Here is a 22005-nt window from a genome sequence, read left to right on the forward strand (position 1 = left end):
TGGAAATTTTTTTTTTTTGGTCAGTTAGCTTATCTCATTTGAAATAAAATAAAAATTCTCTTCTCATAAATTAAGACTAAGTAGGTATACGCTTAACTTTTAAGGAAACTTTTATATACAATATATATTAAATCATAAACTATTATATTTAATAGTTTTATATAGAGCTGTATGGTCTTATTTTCTGAACTAAAACGCAATAAATAGATGTAATTTTATTAAAAATTGGTGTGCTATAATTTAATTATTTATTAAGTACCTAGTAATTTTCAAATTTGTGTGGAGAAAAAAGCAATGTTTAAAATTTTAATCAAAACGTTACCCCATTTAGGTATACTACGTAGGTAAATACAATTAAAAAATATTCATACATTCCTTGTTCCACCCAGAATCTATAGTGGTGTTAGATTTAATAATTTAAGAGGAAAGTGTTTGGGCATTAAGACGGTATTATAATGTAACACCATTCTTTTTGAAAATAGAAATTTAAATGAATGTATATTATTATATGAAAATTAATTGTTATCTGTTCAAAAGCAATTCAAACAAAAATGTAATAATAAATTGTTATATGAAGAAACTCTGAAATGAATATTATTAGAAAGAATACATTTTGAACAGCTTGAATGATTCACTACAATATCCATGTCATAAACAAGAATATACACTTAGATGATGATTTCACTTTATGAGAAGTATAGTTGATAACTCAAAAGCAAAATTTATTATCTCGGAAATATATATAAAACAAATGTCTTCGTATATTTATTATAAAACAACATTTTATACTTTCTTCGACTGGATATATATTTTTGTGTTTTTAATATATTATTATTTGAATGATTTTATTCATATAGGTTATATCAGATACGAATCTCAAAACATAAGTTCTGGCCATTTTTGTTATAATATATTTTAAAATTGTAACTTGGAAATTAAACATTTATATTACATAATAACTTAGGTGATTTTTTTTCGTAAGCGTCAGTTTATGTTTCAATTTAAACACATTCCTAATAGAATATAAATAATAAAAATAGTTCAATGCATTAATTATTAATTAATTATATACTACTAGCTGTAGCTTAAAACTTAAATCAAATCTTTTCAAAAGATAAGTCAACTATAAGAAATTACTAAAATATAAAAATTATAATAAATGCTTTAAGAGTATGTGATTGCTATATAAAAAAATCCCAACCATTAATTTCCATATTTTAGTGTTTACCAACCTACTCAATAATAATTTAAAATAATAATATTCATGACTAAAATAGGATAGATATAATTTATTGAATTATTTAAATAATACTAATATGTATAGGTTAGATAAACTTTGATATTTTAAATTCAAGACGTTTCTTAACTAATTCACTGTACAGTACGTCACCATATATTATAATCAATCAATTAACTTAATTGTATTGGTTTTACAATGATGTAGTATTTTTTTTTTATGTCTACCATTGCCTCTAAAAGCAGTAAAAATAAATCAATCTTAAAGTTTGAGCGTGGTTTGTGGTAGATAATTTTGTCTAGTTGATATTTAGATGAGGGGGATAAAAAGATACTTTTACGTAGTATTTTTAAAAATAGAGAAAAACATGAACATTATGGAAAACCACTGATATTTTTACGGAACACCAGTTTTTAACGTACTCAATAGATTTTTTTTAAAATTCAAAATGAGTATCGGCAATGAATACAATTTTTCCTTTATATTTATATTCGAATTATCTAGGCGTGATATAATTTGAAAAATCTTTTAACTTTTTTTTGGGTATTTATAGGCGTCATGTATGTTAAACTTTATTTGATTTATATAGACAACTTTTTTGTTTTTAAGTAAAATAGCTTGAAAACGTATTAGAAAATTTGTCATAAGTTGTTTTTTTTAGCAATTTACAAGATTGGAAATATATTTAAAAAATGGTCATAAGTTGTCATTAGTCTTTACTGCTGTTCTCGGCATAACAGGATTTAATTTGTCAAAAATCTCCTGAGAATAATATAGTTTCTGTGTTACATGCATAAATAATTGGCTTCAAAACATATCGACATCCTGTCTGAGAAGCCTCGATATAGGTCTAATAATTCAACCACGTCGTTTTATCGTACCATGGCGAGGGGTTTATACGTGGAAATTTTCATATCGCTATATCGTAACTGTTTATTGAAAACACGTGTACTATTAGGTACCTATAATACCTGTAAATATAATTAATAGTAGTGTTCATTATGAACAGTTATTTTCTATACCGAAAAGTTGAAATACGTTTCAGTATAAATCCGAAGGCTTACAACAATCAAACAGAATAATATTTTTTTGTAGGTATACTTTCACATGTTATTATAATGTATAACAAAATACGATTAATATTATATAATAATATGTTCAATTACACCAGACGAAATACAAACGGTTTTCGTTTCAATCGTTTTAATTGCGTGATTGGTCGATATAGGTATAACAATAAAATATATGAAAATTGTAAATTGTATTACAATCGGTTCATCAATTATGTAGATAAAACAAAAATGTACTGTTGATTAATTCATATACATATATTATAATTATATTAATACTGATTGACAACTGTGAAAATATTTATGGGGGTAAATTGTACGTTGCGCACACGTTGAATTAATAACATATTGTGGTGAAAAAATGAGGCGTAGCCGTGAAGACTTGATATACGCGTATAAGAAGTAACGAAAAAAACAAAAACGAAAGAAGGAAGCATTTATAGTGTTTGCGGTGGCGGTAGAGGAAACAATGTATTTACCTGGAGGACTGAAAAAGGTCCCCGAGTGTATTATCCGAAGGGACGGTAATAAAATGTCGGTTGTCGATGACCGCACATAAAGCACGTCGTTGTCGCAGTCGTCGCCGCCGAATGTGTATGTGTGTGTGTGCTCTGTACGTGCGCGACAGCGGTGGTGGATGGAGGGTAGTTTTGGCCGACAAGCGTAATGATTTTCTCGTGACTGAAAATGATAAGTATTGGCGGAGGATAACGGAAGGAGTGCGTGAGGGAGGAGGGGAGAACGTGAAAGAAAGAGAAATAGAAAATTTGCAAAAAAAAAAAATAAAAACCCATTGTCTTGGTTTCAAAATGTATTGTGGTGAAAGCAAGCGTGAATTCCGATGGGTTTACATTTATGGTCTCTGCGTGCGGTGGTATTGAAATGTAACGAAAAAAAAAAAATAATAATAATAATAAAAACTTTGCAAATGTTTTATAATATGCGTAATAGTTAGTATAATAATTATAATGGTAAATGGTAATTGGTAACCGCGATCCCGGGATCACACCGGCTTATTATAATAATTATTATCGGTGTATTGAGATGAAAACTTTTATTCCAGCTACCTAATGAACTCTGACTAGAATTATAAACTACGTAGCTTACCTAGTTTTTTTTTCGAAAAACGCGTCGACCGTGTATGACTACACTGCTGGGAGATATTCCATTTTAAATTTATGTCATTCAAATACTGAAAATAATTTGAACTTCCACAATAAGGTATAATATTGATATTATAATATAATATTTTTCACAATTTATCATAAATTATAATTGTATATCACTGTAAAAGTAGCTGATATCACAGTTTTGGTTTATTCATTAAAATTGTTTAAATTTTGAGTTATAGTTATTCAGTAGGTATTGAAGGTAATGGAAAAACAGATAAGAAATATTAATAATATGTTTAGCACTCCCCACTCTTTGTGTAAACTTCAAACTATTATAATAATATTAATAAATCGTTAGTCCGACATAAGACCTATTAATCATAAAATATATGTATATTAAAATCCATTTGAGAATTAAAAATATTAAAGCTACGAACTAATTAAAATGCAAGTTTTTTAAAATTGAATGTTCATACTAATTTAGTAAATTTTCAGAAATAATAGGTAATATTATCAAAACAAAATAAACCTTCATGGTTACATATATATAAGTAGTTCAATGATTCGAAATATAAATATAAAAAATACAAAAAGAATATTTTCCGAGAACATTCTTAAATTCCTCGTTCGCACAATAAAGATAACCAGGAATAATATATATGTATGTTTAACTTTTTACACCATATTTTATAGAGAGTTAAGTTTATTTTAATTACCATTAAAACGATTCGCTAAGGATTTAATTATAATAGTTTGTGAAGAACCACTCATTATCGCGCATCGATTAATTCTACAAGTTAGTGATTATTTGGCGTTTGGTAACTATACTTACGCCACGAACAATGTGAGGTGATGAGAACAATCCAACCATTCTTAACACAATATGGTAAAACAACTTAGACAAATCGTCAAGTTTTAAATCGTCCAATTACAGATATTATTTAACATAAAGTAAATAATTCAACAATTATATTGGTTAAAATATGTGGCCGAGATTGTTTATGTAGCTTCTATTTAAGAATACGAATATACGATATTATTATTTTTAACTCTTCAATGCATGCATTTTTTATTCAATTTATTATTTTTTTGTGTACACACGAGTAAGTACATATAACCTCTAGACACAAGAGTTATACATCATACATTTCAGCATTTGTGTACATACTACATAATATCTCAAATGGTTTACAGTGGGTTTCCAAGCTGGTGATCCTTATACTTGCTGTTAACTAGTATTATGTATATTGGTAGTACATTCGATTTTAAAATATAATAATAGTTAACATTTTCTGTAAGATAATATAAAATATAAAAACCAATGACATTTTATTTTATTTCATACATTATTTTGAGTTCATAATAATATTAATGTAAACATTATTAGTATCCGCAAAATAGCAATAATTTCAGTTTTGCCGATGTGAAAATAAAAATATAAATAACGACTGTCAATAGATTTATAACAATAATAGTTTAATAATGACCATGTGAAAATAATAATGATAAGTTAATAGCTAATTTATTATGAATAAAAAATAAATATATAATACCATATTGTCGTTTGATAATTCTTAAGACGGATATTTCCTCTTTTGACAGTTAACACATAATCCATCATGGTATTTACATTCCTGAATATGCCACGTACAACCATGACAATTGGGAATTTCGCATCAAGTTATTACTTTGGAATATTTAATAGGCCAGTGATCCATTTTAAAATAAAGTGATGCTGATTGGACATGTGTTGATATTTAGTATAAGTGATTCCACATAATAATATGTTGATTTCCGTAATAATTATAATTCATGACTATAACCAATTATCATCGTAGGTAGTAAACTTATTATGTTATAGCAGTAGATTTAATAATATTATTTAAAAAGCTATATTGAATCCCAATAATATATAAGATACTTTTTGAGTAAATCAATATGTTATCTAATAATAGTTTTGTGATCTTATACTTCCATATTCCAAAAAAAAAAATTACAAAAATACAATTTTATCCTTCTTGTGTTATGTAATATTGAACTGTTATTTGATAGGAGACGAAAATGAAGTACAAATTGAATTCCTAATAATCATGTTGTCACACTATATAATGATGACAGTCTTTAACATTTATAATCTATCTCACGTCCAATGTTCGAATACAAATATATGGTAGTATTCAAAGCAAAAGATACCTATCATAGTAAAGTTATTATCGTTTTGATTTAATTAAAACGAACTGTTAGTGGAGTTACTAAATTCCTGGTAATATCTTAATATTTTAAGAAAATCCATTAATTTTGATACTCAATTTGTGATATTTATGAATAGGCACTATGTTGCAAATTTGAAATTTAATTTTAGAAACACTGAACAAGTTTAATGTGACAACAGGAAACTCAATTTTCGGACAAACGTCGAGTATTCTGAATGTCGACTTCACATTTTTATATTTAATAAGTAACGTTGGAGATGACAATGACACAAATGCTAACAGTCATTATAGTTGTTTGGTGAGAGAAAAAACATAAATTGGTCCTCAGATAAAAGTGTCGATGTTAGCAATGGTTCCCAAGCATGGGTATAGTATAAATTAAGATATGATGGCCATAGGCTGAACAAAATTTCTCTCTCGAAGTGTAAAGAACAGGCGTATAAAGTAATACAAGTGATTGATTGGTTAGGTTAGGTCATTTTTAACTTTTCGCTACTCCATTGGCCTTTTTGTTTTCTTGAAGTTATATAACTTACACTTTTGCCATAATCTTTAACGATTGAAAATATAAAACCTATTTGGAAAATTACACTTTTTATGTTCAATAGATATCCAAAATATATGTTTCAATAAAAGGGTCTAAGGTTTTTCAATCGTATTATATTTAAAATAAAACAAGTACTTCGAGTAATCTTATTTAACTACATCGCGTTTGACTTTTACAAAGAAAATACTCCTTCTCTTAAACAATTGTTCTTGTATAATGTGTTTTGCAGTTGCTGAATTTAATGAAACCGTTTTTTATTCATACAAGTTTGATTGCAATTGCAATTAATGTTATATTATTGTGGGTAATGCAAATTTCTGAAGACATTGCGAATAATGATTAATCAACGAGTTTCTTAATAAAATGTATTGAACTATATTGTATAGTAATATTTCTTCTAATATTTTTTGCTATTAATAGACTATCTTAGGAAAATCTTACTAGAATAAAAATGTCTACTATTTGTCACTATTCCTAAATTTCAATATCAGTTTTTTTTATTCATAATATATGCAGGAGTGAAATGAATACTTTATGCCTTATGAACATGGGTAATATGATATTTGTTTTTTTTTTTGGAAAATGATATATAATAGATATTTAAGAATTTTAAGAATACAAGTATGAATACTTTATTAGTTTGACTTTCATTTTAGTATCAAATTATAATATTTGTATATTATAAAATATTGTGATTACACATTAATTTAAATATAATTGTGAGTACGTTTAATTATATCACATTTACATTTACTAGCTCAATACTTGATGTAGTTTTAAATATTTCTATCTCCTTCAAAAATCATGCATAGTCTGTGTTATAATTATTGTTGATTTAATAAATGTTTGAATTTATTTATATATCTAATAAAATTGCATTTTATTGAAAACATGGATATATATTTAAAACAAAAATTGTAAATCTAAAGAAAATAAATTAAAACTCATACATTTAAGGTATAGACAATGCACATAATAACCTACAACTGTTCTGTGGTATTTAAGATGTCGTACAAATTGTACATTTTATTATTATAATTTTTATTATTACTCATAGTTCATTATTTACATGCCATATAATTTTAGATTCTGGGTGTAACAAATAGCAATATGAATGTATTGATTCTAATACATTTTTTTTTTTATAAAATGTAATTATTTTTTTTTGTATCTTTCGCCACCTTTTAGATTTTGGAGCAGTAAAATTGCTTCAATCTTCAACTTAGAGTGTGGTCTCTGATAGTAAATTAGTTCTACTTAGCATAGGATCAAAAGTAAACATTTTCAGTACTTACTTTTTAAAGTAATTGGGAAAACATGACAAAATGTCAACATCGTTATTTTTGAGCTATGTTTTTTTATTGGTAATGAAGTAGGTATCGATAAAAAGCTTGACAATTTAACACAAGTTCCTTTGATGGCTCTTATAAAAATGTACTAATATTAAAATTAATAATATAATTAAAATATTCACTACATCAATATGCATGGAAAATGTATGTATGTTTGAAAATATATATTAGGCTGACAGACGGTTTCCGAGGTACAATACATATCGAGACAAAATACAATACCAACTATTACTAAGCCAGCTTATCAAAAGGGCTTCAGAATTTCAGGAATAACTAAATTGTAAAATACACTTTTTGAGAATGTTATTTGTGTTGTTGGAATTTTAATTATTGAAACCTATATAATTCTACCAATATTACATCTCACTTTTAAACTTTTTAGATTTTAATATTTACAAAAGTAACCTTGATAGGTATTTGTCAGATAATCATGTTTAACTGTCTTTCTTACTGCCATTTTTTTTTGTCTCGATGTAAGCCACGTTAGTTTTATTTTAATTTTTAATTTTTATTATCATATAATCAATTTTTTGTAAACACTAGCCTCCAAACTTCTCAACGTGATAACGTTTACAACTGGATTATAATTTTATTGTATCTTTAACCAACATTGTCCAGTCACTTGTTGATTTTCTGTTTATAAATAATATCGTAATATTTAACAACATTATAGACATAAGTATGAAGATTGATTAATAATACTAAAATATTAATATAAATCTATATGAAATACATGGTTTTTACTTTACGGATAATTCGATAAAGACCGGATCAAATAAAATGTATATTTGAAATATAAAAAATATAAATCCAAAATTATATTTATATTTTATATTATACTTTGAGGTTCTTTCTTATCTTAGCGTATTTACTGATTGTCTAGTTATTTAATGAATTATTGCTTTTTATTTAAATATTTTACAAAACAAAAAAAAATGGTAGTAAAAATGTAATTTAAAAATTAAAATTACTACCTATATTTAGTATTTCATTAACATTGTATAAAATATAAATATTGCGATGGCTTTCTGCATGCGATATAATAGCTTAGCGCTCCTTTACCGCCAATGACAATCTTAATCGACTTATGGTTTTGTTTTTATTAAAGAACTGATGACATTGTACGCAAATTTTATAATCATACAAAAAGAGAAAAATAAATAACACAATTAATAATTACTTAAAAAATAAAAATTTAAATAAGTAATTCTGTCAACATTATTTTTTTTTATATTTGATCTTTTTTTCTATGCATATTTATGTGTATCTATGTCTTAGTATAGTTACATATTTTGTTGCGAGTTAGCTGTATTTAACTGAATAATTCTATATTTGGTTAGAACTAAATTGTAGCTGAACTAATACAGTTATTGTGGACTGTCGTACATTAATCGATAACATTTCAGATTTAATTACGAAAAATATGGAATAGTTGAATTTTCGTATAATTTTTGCACTATTTATGTCCCTCTTTTACGGGGTTTGAATTATATAATACCGATAATGGTGGATGCCAGCTGGTAGCGGCCTTTTTGGGTCGCCGCCAGCCATTATAATAATTCGTATGGACCGCATAGACATCACAATGATATTATGATATTAATGTGTGCATGAGTATATTGTATGTGGTTAAAGGGTTACATATACCTACACTGTAAATAATAATAATAATAATAATAATAATAATAATAATAATAATAATAATAATAACAATAACAATAACGTTACTATTTTATAGTAGTTACAGACACCTGCGGTGAACCTTACGGTTATCGGCGTGCCTTCTTGTTTAGTGATAATGCACGTGACTTAGAAAACGAGAAATCGAGGTCAACATATTACCTCTCCGGAAACAAGTGTATCCGTGTGAATACTTTAATATTCCGATGATGTAGTGAGAAAAAAACAATACACGTTTTATATAAAAACGGTAGTATTGATTTCCCAAGGCAGTTTTTGTTTTGACTTTTGGCGACAATCTCGGGCTTGATGAAAAACGGTTTCTAGCCAAATGTCCGGGGAACGTTCGAAGGACAGGGAAAAACAAGATAGATGACCTTTTTTCATATGAATTGTATTTATTATTATTTTATTTCATTTTAGAATCGAGTTTGGCAATTTTACAAGTCGATAACATATTTTTTCACCTTTTCAAAAATTCACTGACAGTAAAGATAGTTATTAGGTAGGTATGTTAAGAACGATTTTTCAAAATAATAAACTGGAAATACATTGAGAGAAATGAGTTATTATATAGATTTATAAATAAAAATCTGGAGGTAACAAGTTGATCAATCATCTAGTTTTCTAGTTGTCTTCTACTTATTAGCTACACTTTTAATCCTTCAAGATGTTCCATTTTTTACAACTTGGGTGACGTACTAATTAAAAATTGTCAATTGGTTAAATTCTTTAGCAAACATAGAATTTAACGCATTAATCTTATAAGTTACTATTATTTTTTACTAAATTGGAGATGGTGCCGTAAATAATACGAGTTTTTGGACTGTCTATACCTAATAAAAATGAGATCATCTATATAGGCTTTATTGTTGTTTGGTTATAATATATTTTATGCTAATTACAATGGTAAAAGCTATTTTAATTTATATGTATACCAAAGTGTCAATTAAATTGTAAGTAAAGTACTGAATAATAATGTTTATGTTTATAATAAGTAATAACTTACTAAATTGTTAAAACCATCTATAAACGCTTAAATGCTCATAATATTATAGGTAGGTTATGATCTTCTTATGTACATTTTATCCGACACGACGATTATAATAATAATACATTATAAATATTATATGGCAGTGCCCTACAGATTTGCGTGTGTTTTTCTTAATATTTAAAATGAAAGTAATTTATGGAAAACAAAAAAATTATAAATTGAATGGTTCAGCGATTTTCTTCTGGGTACCATATTATACTGAATATTAATAGAATATTAATTATAATATTCTATTCTTAGTATTTCATGTGGTTACTGCGGATGGCGTTCATGAACTATTCAGTTCAATCCTTGGACCGTGGTTTGCAACATTTTTAATATACTTTTACTTCTGGTACTATGATCTCGGTTTAATTATCGACCAATATTTATAACATTTTTCAATCTGTATTTTCAACCCTTTTTTGTTCGTTCGACTGTACTTTTCTCATTTTGTTTGTGTTTCCATTTTGTGCGGCTTATCTGCAGTATTATAATATTATATAATAATATAATCTTTCACATTTTGCACATTGCCCGACAACCTATATTATTCTCAATGCTATTGATAATCATATTTCATTCAAACAGAACGTAATATAATTGTAAAAAGCTGACGATGCGACGGAAAACGGTTAATATATAAAAACGTACAATATTGTGTATGTACCACGAATAGACACCAACATAATCTTAAATTTCGTCAAACTTTAAACAGCTTTAATTTTTTATTCAGTAGTTGTGGATTATTATTATTATTATGATTAACATAAATATGTTTTTCCGCTGGATACAAGATTTTTTTTCTACCTGCGAGGCCAAATAATGTAAGGTTTTCGTTGTTATGCTTATACTTATTAACAAAAACATATTTATGATTCATAGATTTTCCTTGTAAAGGAAAAATATTAAAGAGCACCCTACTTTTTTATTATGATTCTGAATAAACAAAAATAATAATAACTCAAATGAACAATAAAATCGTAATAATAATAAAAAAAAAACCCAGTAAAATTAGCTATGTTTTACAGAACCTAGGTGTCGTACAGTGACGTATTTGCGGGGGGATCAAGGGGATCAACCCCCTTATAGTCTGTATATAATATGCAAAAGTTTTCAGAATCCTAACTTAAGGCCTCTAACTTAAATGGCGGGTTTACTGGATAAAATAATGTCTCCCCAAGACAAAAACCTAAATGCACCACTGGTGTCGTGTGTACTAAGCTAATAAGTCATTGTCCATTGATTAATTTACCGTAGTAGTGTAATGAACGTTTTGAATTCAAATTCAATGATAATTAATAAATCATATGAAAAATGATTCTGATCGGAGACGGTTCGTCAATAATATTTCGATGTCTAAAGACATTTTTTAACATATATAAAAATATACAATGAAAAATCATTGTATACGATGAAAAACTATTCCTATAGTTGTTTCGTTCCGATTGTGTTCTGTATTTATATTTCTAAAAGTATTTTTTAATTTTTATATTATAGTATAATAATATAGTTTGAATTCATTTTTTCAAAAATAAATCGTATAATTTGTATTAAATTGTAATTATTATATAACATTATACAATCAGTTATTAACTTTCAAGTCAATACCGATTTAACTAGGTACAGCAAGTATAACCGCGTGAATAGGTTCGTTGTATAGATAGCTTAAAATTAATTGTTTAAGTAAATAATAATATATCCCTACGTAGTAGCAAAAGTTTCAAGTCACTGTGAATAATATTTTTTGAATTACGACAAGATGACTAAAATATCACTATTGCTGATTTTAAACATTAAATTTTCATTTTTTTCATTGAACACTGCTAACTGCTGGTTATTTAATTTTCTTTTTTCCTTTTGTACCATTATTTTGAAACGTATACCAAAAAACGCAGTTAAATACCACGTCTTATTCGGGCATACATTATTTGTGCAACTCTAAGAGGCCGAGATCTCTTCGAATCACTGAACAACCAAAATCCAAGATAAGTTTTTACTTAAGTAAAGCATACATAATATTATTATATTATAGTCCACCGACCACCATCACCTTACTTATATGCTCGTCGAGCACTATCGGTGAGACGGTGCATCGTTAGCTTATCTTCTATTCACGCTCACCACTGCCAATTAAGGTAACAATATCACAAATTCGACCCATATATCCGTGTCCATACGTCACCACAATCAAATACGTCAAGAAAAGTAGTCCCTATAGTAGTACACCCATCGTTATAACTAAATCGTAATAGAAATAATAAATCAAATGACGAAGACAACTTTCGTCGTTCTACTCGAACTTCTAATAAAAATAAATCATCGGAACATCCTTCGTAAAAATATATTCTCGTCACCAAATAGCTTTTCTTTATTCCGAGATGTGAAGCGTTTTCGATTTTAATAAGGCAGACAATACAATATGAATCGAGTGGTCAATGCTTTTGTTGTGTACAGTGTAGTTTATATTTTACTTCGAACAATTTTCCAATTTCCTATAACTAATTGCGAAAAACCGTTAGATTAGATACAAGTATTAATGGTTCAAAATGTATAATTATATTGTGTATACACAATATACATATAAATATCATCGTTATAAAATATGTATTCTATTAACTGGCCAAAGATGGAAATCCCAATAAAAATTATTAATTTCATGAACTTTTTCCCTATCTCACTATAGACATTTTCCTAATCGGTGCTTCAGATCCCGAAATGTTCTTATCATATTTGCCAGCCAATGACATTATTGAACAAATACCTTTTTGAACCCTAATAAATACAACGCAGTGGTTCTAATACTATTTTACAAAATCGAGATTAAATATTACATTTTGTTACATTTTAACATATCACTTATTTACTACTTTGAACTGGAGACATGGTTCATGTTACACACCACATAAAATAAGGTTACGTGCATCTATCTACTTTTTTTCACAAAATATTTAACGTTTTAAACTGTGGCATTTGCTAATTAAAACCTATTTCCGTTTGGGTTCTAACAAAAACAGAAAGAACAATCGTATTTTGTTTCAAATTTTAAAATGTATTTACCAGTATTATCTCACAGACGTAAATTTTCCATGTGGCGAAGAATTCGTACTTTTTTATCTGTGATTTATGCTCCAGAGGGCGGATAGAAAAAAACAACAACATTAGTTTCAAACAGTTTTATCAATGCTTTCCAATTTTCACTATGCTTTTCATTTTTGACTTTTGTGCATAATTTACGATTCTAAAATACTTGTTTTGAAACTATTTTCTATACAAACCCATGCACACTTGCCAAACTCATATAAATACTAAAAGCACAATTATAATAAATGACGAGGGAGGAATTACAGAATTTTTGGAAAAGACAACAGCGTTAAATGAAATTAATAATTTAATAACGACGTCGTGAAACCGACTGTCATTAAGTTTTAATTTTTGAGATGAAATTATTTGCATAATTTGTATAATTTAACAATTTGTATAATATTATTATAACTATGATTTATCAATGTGTCGGCTAACGATAACGATATTTCATATGGTGTTAATTTCGTGTTTATGTGTATATGTATATTGTATATTGATATCCAAGGAAAACTATCAAACATTTTATGATATTGCGAATGCAAAGTATATAATACTTTACTTAGGTATGTATTTAAATCACCAAAAAGTACTTAAATGTAGTAACTACAAGTGTTTCTTCAGTTTCTTGTGAACGCTTCGGTGAAGCTTATCCAGCTCATGAAAAAATGTTTTTCATAGGTCATACCACCTCCACATGAATACGCCACTAGTTCGAACACGCGTAGTACGAATAATTTAAAAATAGTCTAAATATTAAAAAAATTTCATTGTGTATTCAAAAAAATTATATACGTTATGCCAAATAGTTTTAAGTCCTAGGGTTAATATTTTTTGAATTGTTTCGTATAACAAAATTACTAAAATTATCATAGAAGAAATCGTTATTTTACGTTTTAATATCCGATTTCATCACAAATTTTACTTCAAACGCTTATAAAAAAAATAAAAATGTATTTGGATTCATGCTAAACTTGTTTTAAAATCTCATTATTAATAACTTACAAGGAACCGTGTACACATATACACTCTTAAGCTTTAATTATTAAAATGAAAAATGTTATGTACTTGAGTTGAAGTTTTAACGTTCATAAGAAATTGTGACCATGCATTTTCAAAATTTTTAATTTCAGTAAAAACAACTTAATATGTATATGTAAATACTAAGTATTGATTTTTCATGATTTTTGAGAAAAAAAATTGTTATTATTATATTAATATTTTCTTTAAAATGTCTATAAATAGCTTTAAAAGAGCTAAAAATATTAAAACAATAATTATTTTTTCATTTTCAGAAAATGCTTATCTCAATATTTGATGAAAAGGTAAAATATTTACAGTCATTAATAATTTAATTACAACAATATAACATAATTAATTTTTGTGAAAAACATAATAAATAATATTCCTGTTTATCCTTATTTTTTATTTTGTGTTTGCTGATTATTTTAATAAGTACCTGCGGAAGTTCTTACTGTGAAATTTATACTTTTTACCTAACTCTCAATATTGAAGGTTGAAGTATTTTTTCTGGTACAAAAATTCAGAAAAAAAAAACCCACATCCAACATTGTAAAACAATATGCAATACATTCATCGCCCGTCTGAAATCTAACTATAAAATATAAACATAATTATTGCATTCACTACCATAATAAAAGTAATAATTTAACTTCTTGTCTTATTAGTGTTAGGTCCGAGTATGGCTCAGTTCTTCGGTTTTTTTAATATAGGTACCATTAATATACTCAAAAAAGGAGACTTTTTCTAAGTCATAAAATGAAACAACTAAGAGCACTGTAGATAAGTATACTATATCAATTTCTTGCTGGAAGGATAATATTAAAAATAGCATACCGTTCTTTGGGTTTTAGCTCAGTTTCACGATCGCTTTGCAGTTCACGTCCCTATTGGAGGTAAGACGTGATCAAAATAGAGTTTGCTTTGTCACTGACCAAATAAAAGCTACCCACCTAAATTACCTATATTGCAGATACAATGAGGATCCTAGAACAAATTATAGTTTCCGTGTTTCTGCTGTGTAAGTTTCTCAAGAAACTTTTTTAATCCCAGCATATAGAGTAAGATATATTTCCAATGAATATATTTTATCAGAATAACTCATATATATAGTCATATAATACACTTACTTCAAACTATAATCCCTATGGACATAGAAAGCTCGTTATTATTTTATTTTTATCCCGAAGTTTGTCTTTTCTAACATTTATCGTTTGTATAATTAACATATTATATTATTATTCCGTTAATTATTACCTTTTGTTATGTTCTTTAATTTAAAATGTATGTACATACATAATACATTTATAAATTAATACAATTATTAATTTTCACGATGTCCGTATTTTAATGAATGAATTATTTTTTTTGTATTTTAAATAGTTACCTTTGTTTTGTGTATGAAAGAAAAATAATTATTTTATCATTAGCTGCATAGTGATTGATTGCTAATTATCTATACATAACGTACTTTTAAAATAATTAATAATAATGATTTACAATAATATTATACGTGCACACATAAATTTATAAATGTCGATACATAATATATTATGTGATTTATCATATAAAATGGAACTTCTCGGTCCTATATTGATTTAACAACATTTTATTTACGTTTGTTTACAATAATATAGAATCACAACATAACATTGTTTTCTGTTCTATAGTTGTTTATAATAATTAAGATATTTTAATATAAATTGAATACCTTATTAAACATGCTATTCTATTAATAATGAGTTTGTATGGTGCTGTCCAAAAGTATATATTAAGTAGTTGTGCATAATATAAAAACGATTTTCTGTTATAGCCAGTATTGATATGTTATAACAATTATAAGTTCTTAATTTAGTGTTGGGAAAAAATAACTTTAATATTATCTAGATAATAATATGATGACAGATAATAGAAAAAAAAATATCTAGATAAAGGATAAGATAACCTCGTTTTTACTTAGAGAAAGAACAAATAATTATACAATTTGTAGGGTTTTTAAAGACTATAAATTAAATAATAATGTGTACACATACTATAGTCAAGATTATTTTATTAAATTAATGAATTAGAATAAAAAATAGAAGAATGTTTAACGCATATTAATATATTGAATATTTTAAATTATGTGGACAAAAAAAAATATTAACAATTTATATTGGTTGGTTTTAAACACAACCTACCAATGATTCAAAATAACACAGTCTGAGTGACGCCATGCGTTGTTTAAATTTCAAATATCAAAAATTATAAAAAACGAAAAAAATCAATTGAAATTAATAAAAATGTTATCTTATTATCTGCGGACAATTTATTTTTTTGTAAATTTTCATATATAGGGTTTTTTCAATTTAATATTAATACAATATAATCACCAATTTCTAATGTCTAACGATGGTATAAAGTGTATCTTGCAATGTACCTATTTAAATATTATTTTAACAACAATCGGAGTGATTGGTAACAAAACGTAAACATATTAAACATAGGTACATGTTTCATCCCGACCATAAAGCAAACTAAATAAAATAAAACAATTTTCTAAGTTATAGGTATCTTTAAATTATATTTACAATAATCAACAATGTAACTATCATTCTAAAAAAGTATTTTCTTCCACGGTAATATACTGTATAACTATACCCGATTTTTAAATGAAGTTCAAAGTTGGGTAAAACTCTAAAATTGTTGCAATTCACTCTGTTTTACGGTATTATTTATAACATCTTTAATTTACTTAATTAAAATATATAAAATATACATTACATTATCTTTAAATCTCATCAGACTTTATAACACTATCATACATATACGTCTTATATTTACATAATATTTTATATACTTTATGTAGGTTTATAATAATAGTGCGAAGTGTCGTGGAATGAACATTTTTACCAGATCGTACGTCAAACTGTCCGCGGTCTGCAATGTACATGTTTATCTGGTTGTATATATAGTGACCACTATTATTATGCATTTATGCCTGCAGGACGCACGGGTCACATAAACAATCGCTAAGAACAATAGCATAATGTGTGATATTATTATAATTCGTTAAACCATCTGATATATAATTACTTCATCGAATCTATAGACTTATACTCTGTTGTACAAAAAACAAACTATTTAATAACTTACATACCGTGATTCTATGAATATTAGTTACAATAATGTATATTGATACCTAAATGTGTCGAGTACACGATGTATCGCATTTGGTTATTGTAAACTTTAAACTCATGACTAATGAAATATACTTACATTTTAATTTGAAACTATTTTTTTAGACAGTATTGTTACGAACAGTATTATTTCTCAGAAGTGATTTTTTCAGCAGCTAATAAGTAATATCGAAAATATTATACTGGCATATTTTTTTTTTTTTTATGAGCATTTGAATAAGTACCAAATTACTAAAGCAACAGTTACTAACAGTAATATGTCATAAAATATCCTTAGCGATAAAGGAATAGATCATAGAGATTATAAGTATTTTTCGTATACAAGAATTTGTCATTTAATTCAAATTTAACACATCCATTAAAGTGATATAGTCAATCATGATTCATGATGTATAATCAAAATATACTAAACTGCAGAGGAATTTCCTTGATTTTTCATATTATTGTTATAATGTTTTTAATTTTTATTCATATGACTCAACTGCTACGGTTATTGAAGTTTTGAACAAAAAAATTACATTTGATGTTGTATAAAAATTATTTTAAATGTCCTTTAAAATTATTTTAATGATGTCCCATTCGTTCTGATTACATTTGATAATAATCTATGTGTATACGTTATATCTCCTGGAACAGGTCATCTCTTTGAAAAATTATTATTATTTATATATAGATATAAAAACTTAACAATAAGTTAGCATATTGTAATACTTTAACTGCAAATGGTATGGGTAATAATATATATTATTATTTTATTATATAGATACGATGTACAATATTCAATCAATTTATTTTTTTGCAAGTTTTTAATCATGATTGTTTTTGAATATGTAGGTAGGAATTGATCACTATTAGTATTTACATATTGTAATGTTATGTTCAAAAATGTTTTCAATTTTCACAGTAGTTGCCATAAGCATACCGTAATAATTAATATGGGCTAATTACGAAAAAAAACTTAAAAGAAAAATTGAAAATTATCCTTACATTTAAAGGTATAATAATTATTTACAATATAAAAATATATAAATAATATAACAAAATTAGAAACTAATAAGTATTTATAAAAAAATGTTTGTAATTAGTTGCTTATTTAAATATTATATCACTGTAAAGCCAATTATTGCTACCTACCTCCCTTAATTATTGAAATTAAATTTGTTTAACAATGAATAAAGTCAAAAGTTCCTAATATTTTTTGTAGTGCATATCATGGTGTTCACACGGATCGGTCATTATTCACTGATATGTTACATGGCTCATATTACTTGCAAAATATATTGAGCTATATTGTTATGGTTATTTCATTACACTAATACAGTATTGTCATAAGAATAATAATAATTATAGCCAAGTAAAATAGTCTCATTTGTCTTATTGAAACAAAAAAATATATACAAAAAATAGCTGTCTATTATTATTGTCGATATACTATTTAGTGTAATGCAAATAATAAATATCATTCGAGTAATATTTACTCATTAGTATATGTATAATTATTAACAAATAATACAGCACCACCTTCTCATGGCAGCTTAGACACATACACTAATACAAATTATAAAATATTAAATTTGTGATGGTAAAAAATAATTAAAATATATTATTATGCTGAATAATAAAAATAAAAATAATTAAGCCGTTTGATTAAAACTAGAATATTTTTGTGGTTTTCTTGAAGAATTATGAAAATATCGTGACTTAGACCCAAATTTTATAGTAATGGATCCTACTATAATATATTCTATTATTATTATCTTTTTTATATTTCTATGACCTATAACATATTTTATACCACGTATTTTTTTTATTCAGTTTAAGTAAATTAAATATTAGGTTTTTTTAAACATCACGATAAATATACCGACGTTTAAAGATTTGAATATTATATTTTTAATATTAAATTTAAATATCGATGAACTATAAAAATTTGATATAAATTGCACTTAGAAATTGAAAATTAATCGTGTAATGTGAGGGGGCTGCGTATAGTTGTCACCCTAGCACTAAAATGGAAATGGCATGTTTACGAGTGATTTTAAAATTCTGAAAAAGAGTTTACAAACTAATGCAATCTATTTGTTCATTTTGGCGCTCGAAATCGATCGGACATTTTTGGGAGGGGGTTGGTGTTAAGTTTCCACCCAACTTTGAAACACATCCCACAGTTTTTGGTACAGCTAAAATGACAAATGTTCAAAAATTGGTTTGAAAGAAATGATCGGACAACACGAAAAGTTGGTGCAATTTCGTGGAAATTTTCTTGAGCACATTATTATTATTATTATTTTTCTACCTGTACTCGCAAAACATCGAGAGTGATATTATTTCGAATGTGTAGGTTTTGAGCAAGTACACTTTTAATCTTTTATAAGTTCGTCGACATAATAATATCTTGTACAACGATTTAGATCGCGTCTGACAAGTGCTGCAAATGTGCTGAAAGCAAAGACGTATGACGCGTATGCGTCGTAGAAAATATTATAGAACGGAGAGTAAATTATGCAAAAAGAGACATTCCGTTTTTACACCGACGATAAAAATGATCGGAAATTGAAGATAACCATAAACGTCACAAACACGTATGGAAATAATAATATTATGCAACCGTCAGCGTATTATTATTATTATTATTATTATTTAGTTTCATTTTCTCTGGTATAACCTTGTTGCGCGCGCGTTGGAGCTGTTCCCCCATATACGACGCAATAATATTATTATACACGCACATTATAGTAAATATAATAATAATCTAGTCGAGAATATTATTATCGTGGATGGAAAGGAGAAAATCCATCGGTACCTTTATATGATATTGGCGTGTGTTTAACGTCTGTCTCTGTACATAATACACCGTATTATTTCTTTTCACGTTTATTATTTGAACGTATACACAATTCGTGGGGCTCGTCGCCTCTGATCGCTCAACAATGGATAAGGAGGATGTGTGTGACTGTAGTAAGTAGGTACATACCCACACACACGTATAAACACGCATAATACGCTGGTTTGTACACGTATCGTTGTACATTCAAATTCCTCTGAATTTACTGGGTCAGAGGAAAACCCTCATGTCTCGTTCGGATCGATAAAATCCTTTCTCTACGCGAGTTTTACTTTTTGTTATTACCCGTCCGGCGCGTTTTGTATAACCCCCTCGGCTGAGCTCTACAGTCTAAACCCCTTTTGATCCAAATAATAACCTTTAAAACTTTATGTTTTGTGATATTATATCCGTATCCCGGTTCCCCGTACTATAGTTTCAATATAGCCAAAATTACATCAGCCGCTGTATTTATTTGAATATTTTAAAACGAATAGTTCATATAAAAAATATATATATATATTATAATATAATTGTTGTTATATTATCCACAGCCGTTTCGTGTCATAACGCTGTACGCTGTTCTCAATACGCCAATCATTAATAAACAATATGAATATTTGTTCATATTTTGTGTAGTTTGATACGCATAATGTATATTATACTCCGTATATGTTAATAAAGACATTAATTAAATAACTTACTGCTGTTTGTATTTGGATTATTAACCGAAAATACTTTTAGCCGAGTCTGTAGTTAATTTCCATATATATTTTTATTTATAAGCTGGAGGAAACTACCAAATGCAAAAGGTGTCACGCGTATGGAGTTTAATTGAATATTCAATGGGTGACCGAACCTTTTTCGCCTCGGCCTGAAAATTCTAATTAATTTATTTTGTTATTAATGTTTTTCTTCGAATTATTCTGTTTTGTACCATCTCGCCTTTATCTTTACGTGATAATTTTGCTGGAATCATACGTGTTAACTGATGATGGTAAATATGTTGTAATAAAAGTAAATATCCATTGAATATTGAAGTATGAAGACCTAATAGTATTATATAGTTATTAGGTACTGTTATTAAACTGTACACTATAGTTGTTATAACGTACATACATATTTTAGAGGCTAAAATTTAGCCTTTAGGTGAAGTTTAAATATTTCGTTCAACCTTCAACAGACCAAAAGCGCAATTCCATACATTTTTTGACATTATAATATTAATAATAACAGGCTTCATTATTAAATTAAATAAAGAAGTAAATTAATAATTGTATTGTATGTTTAAATACAGATTTGAAATAATTTACAATTCATAGGTACCATATCACTATAGTGCTCTAATACTTAATTAATATATTTTTTATTTAACTAGAATGAATTAAAATTTAAAAACATAATTTTAACGTTTTACCGATTTTATTATTATTTTTAATCTAAATAATATTACATTAATCTTATAAAATAAAACGAATACTACACACCATTCACGATACTTACATTTTTATTATGTCATAGATGGTAGATATAAAGGTACACACTTTAGATGACGTATATAAAAATAATAATTACGAATTTGACGTGTACTCAGGTTTTAGTTATATTTACACGGAAAAATATTAGTCAAGTGTGATGAAAATTAACGAAACAA

At 26.7% G+C, this 22005-nt stretch overlaps 1 protein-coding gene across 3 annotated transcripts in view; it reads right to left on the reverse strand.

Annotated features, from left to right (window-relative positions):
- The window catches only part of LOC100164544 (acetylcholine receptor subunit alpha-type acr-16-like), a 225096-nt gene that overhangs the window by 69602 nt on the left and 133489 nt on the right, over positions 1-22005 (reverse strand). The window lies entirely within an intron of this gene.

This window comes from Acyrthosiphon pisum, chromosome A1 (genome assembly GCF_005508785.2).
Source record: "Acyrthosiphon pisum isolate AL4f chromosome A1, pea_aphid_22Mar2018_4r6ur, whole genome shotgun sequence".
Lineage (NCBI taxonomy): Eukaryota > Metazoa > Arthropoda > Insecta > Hemiptera > Aphididae > Acyrthosiphon > Acyrthosiphon pisum.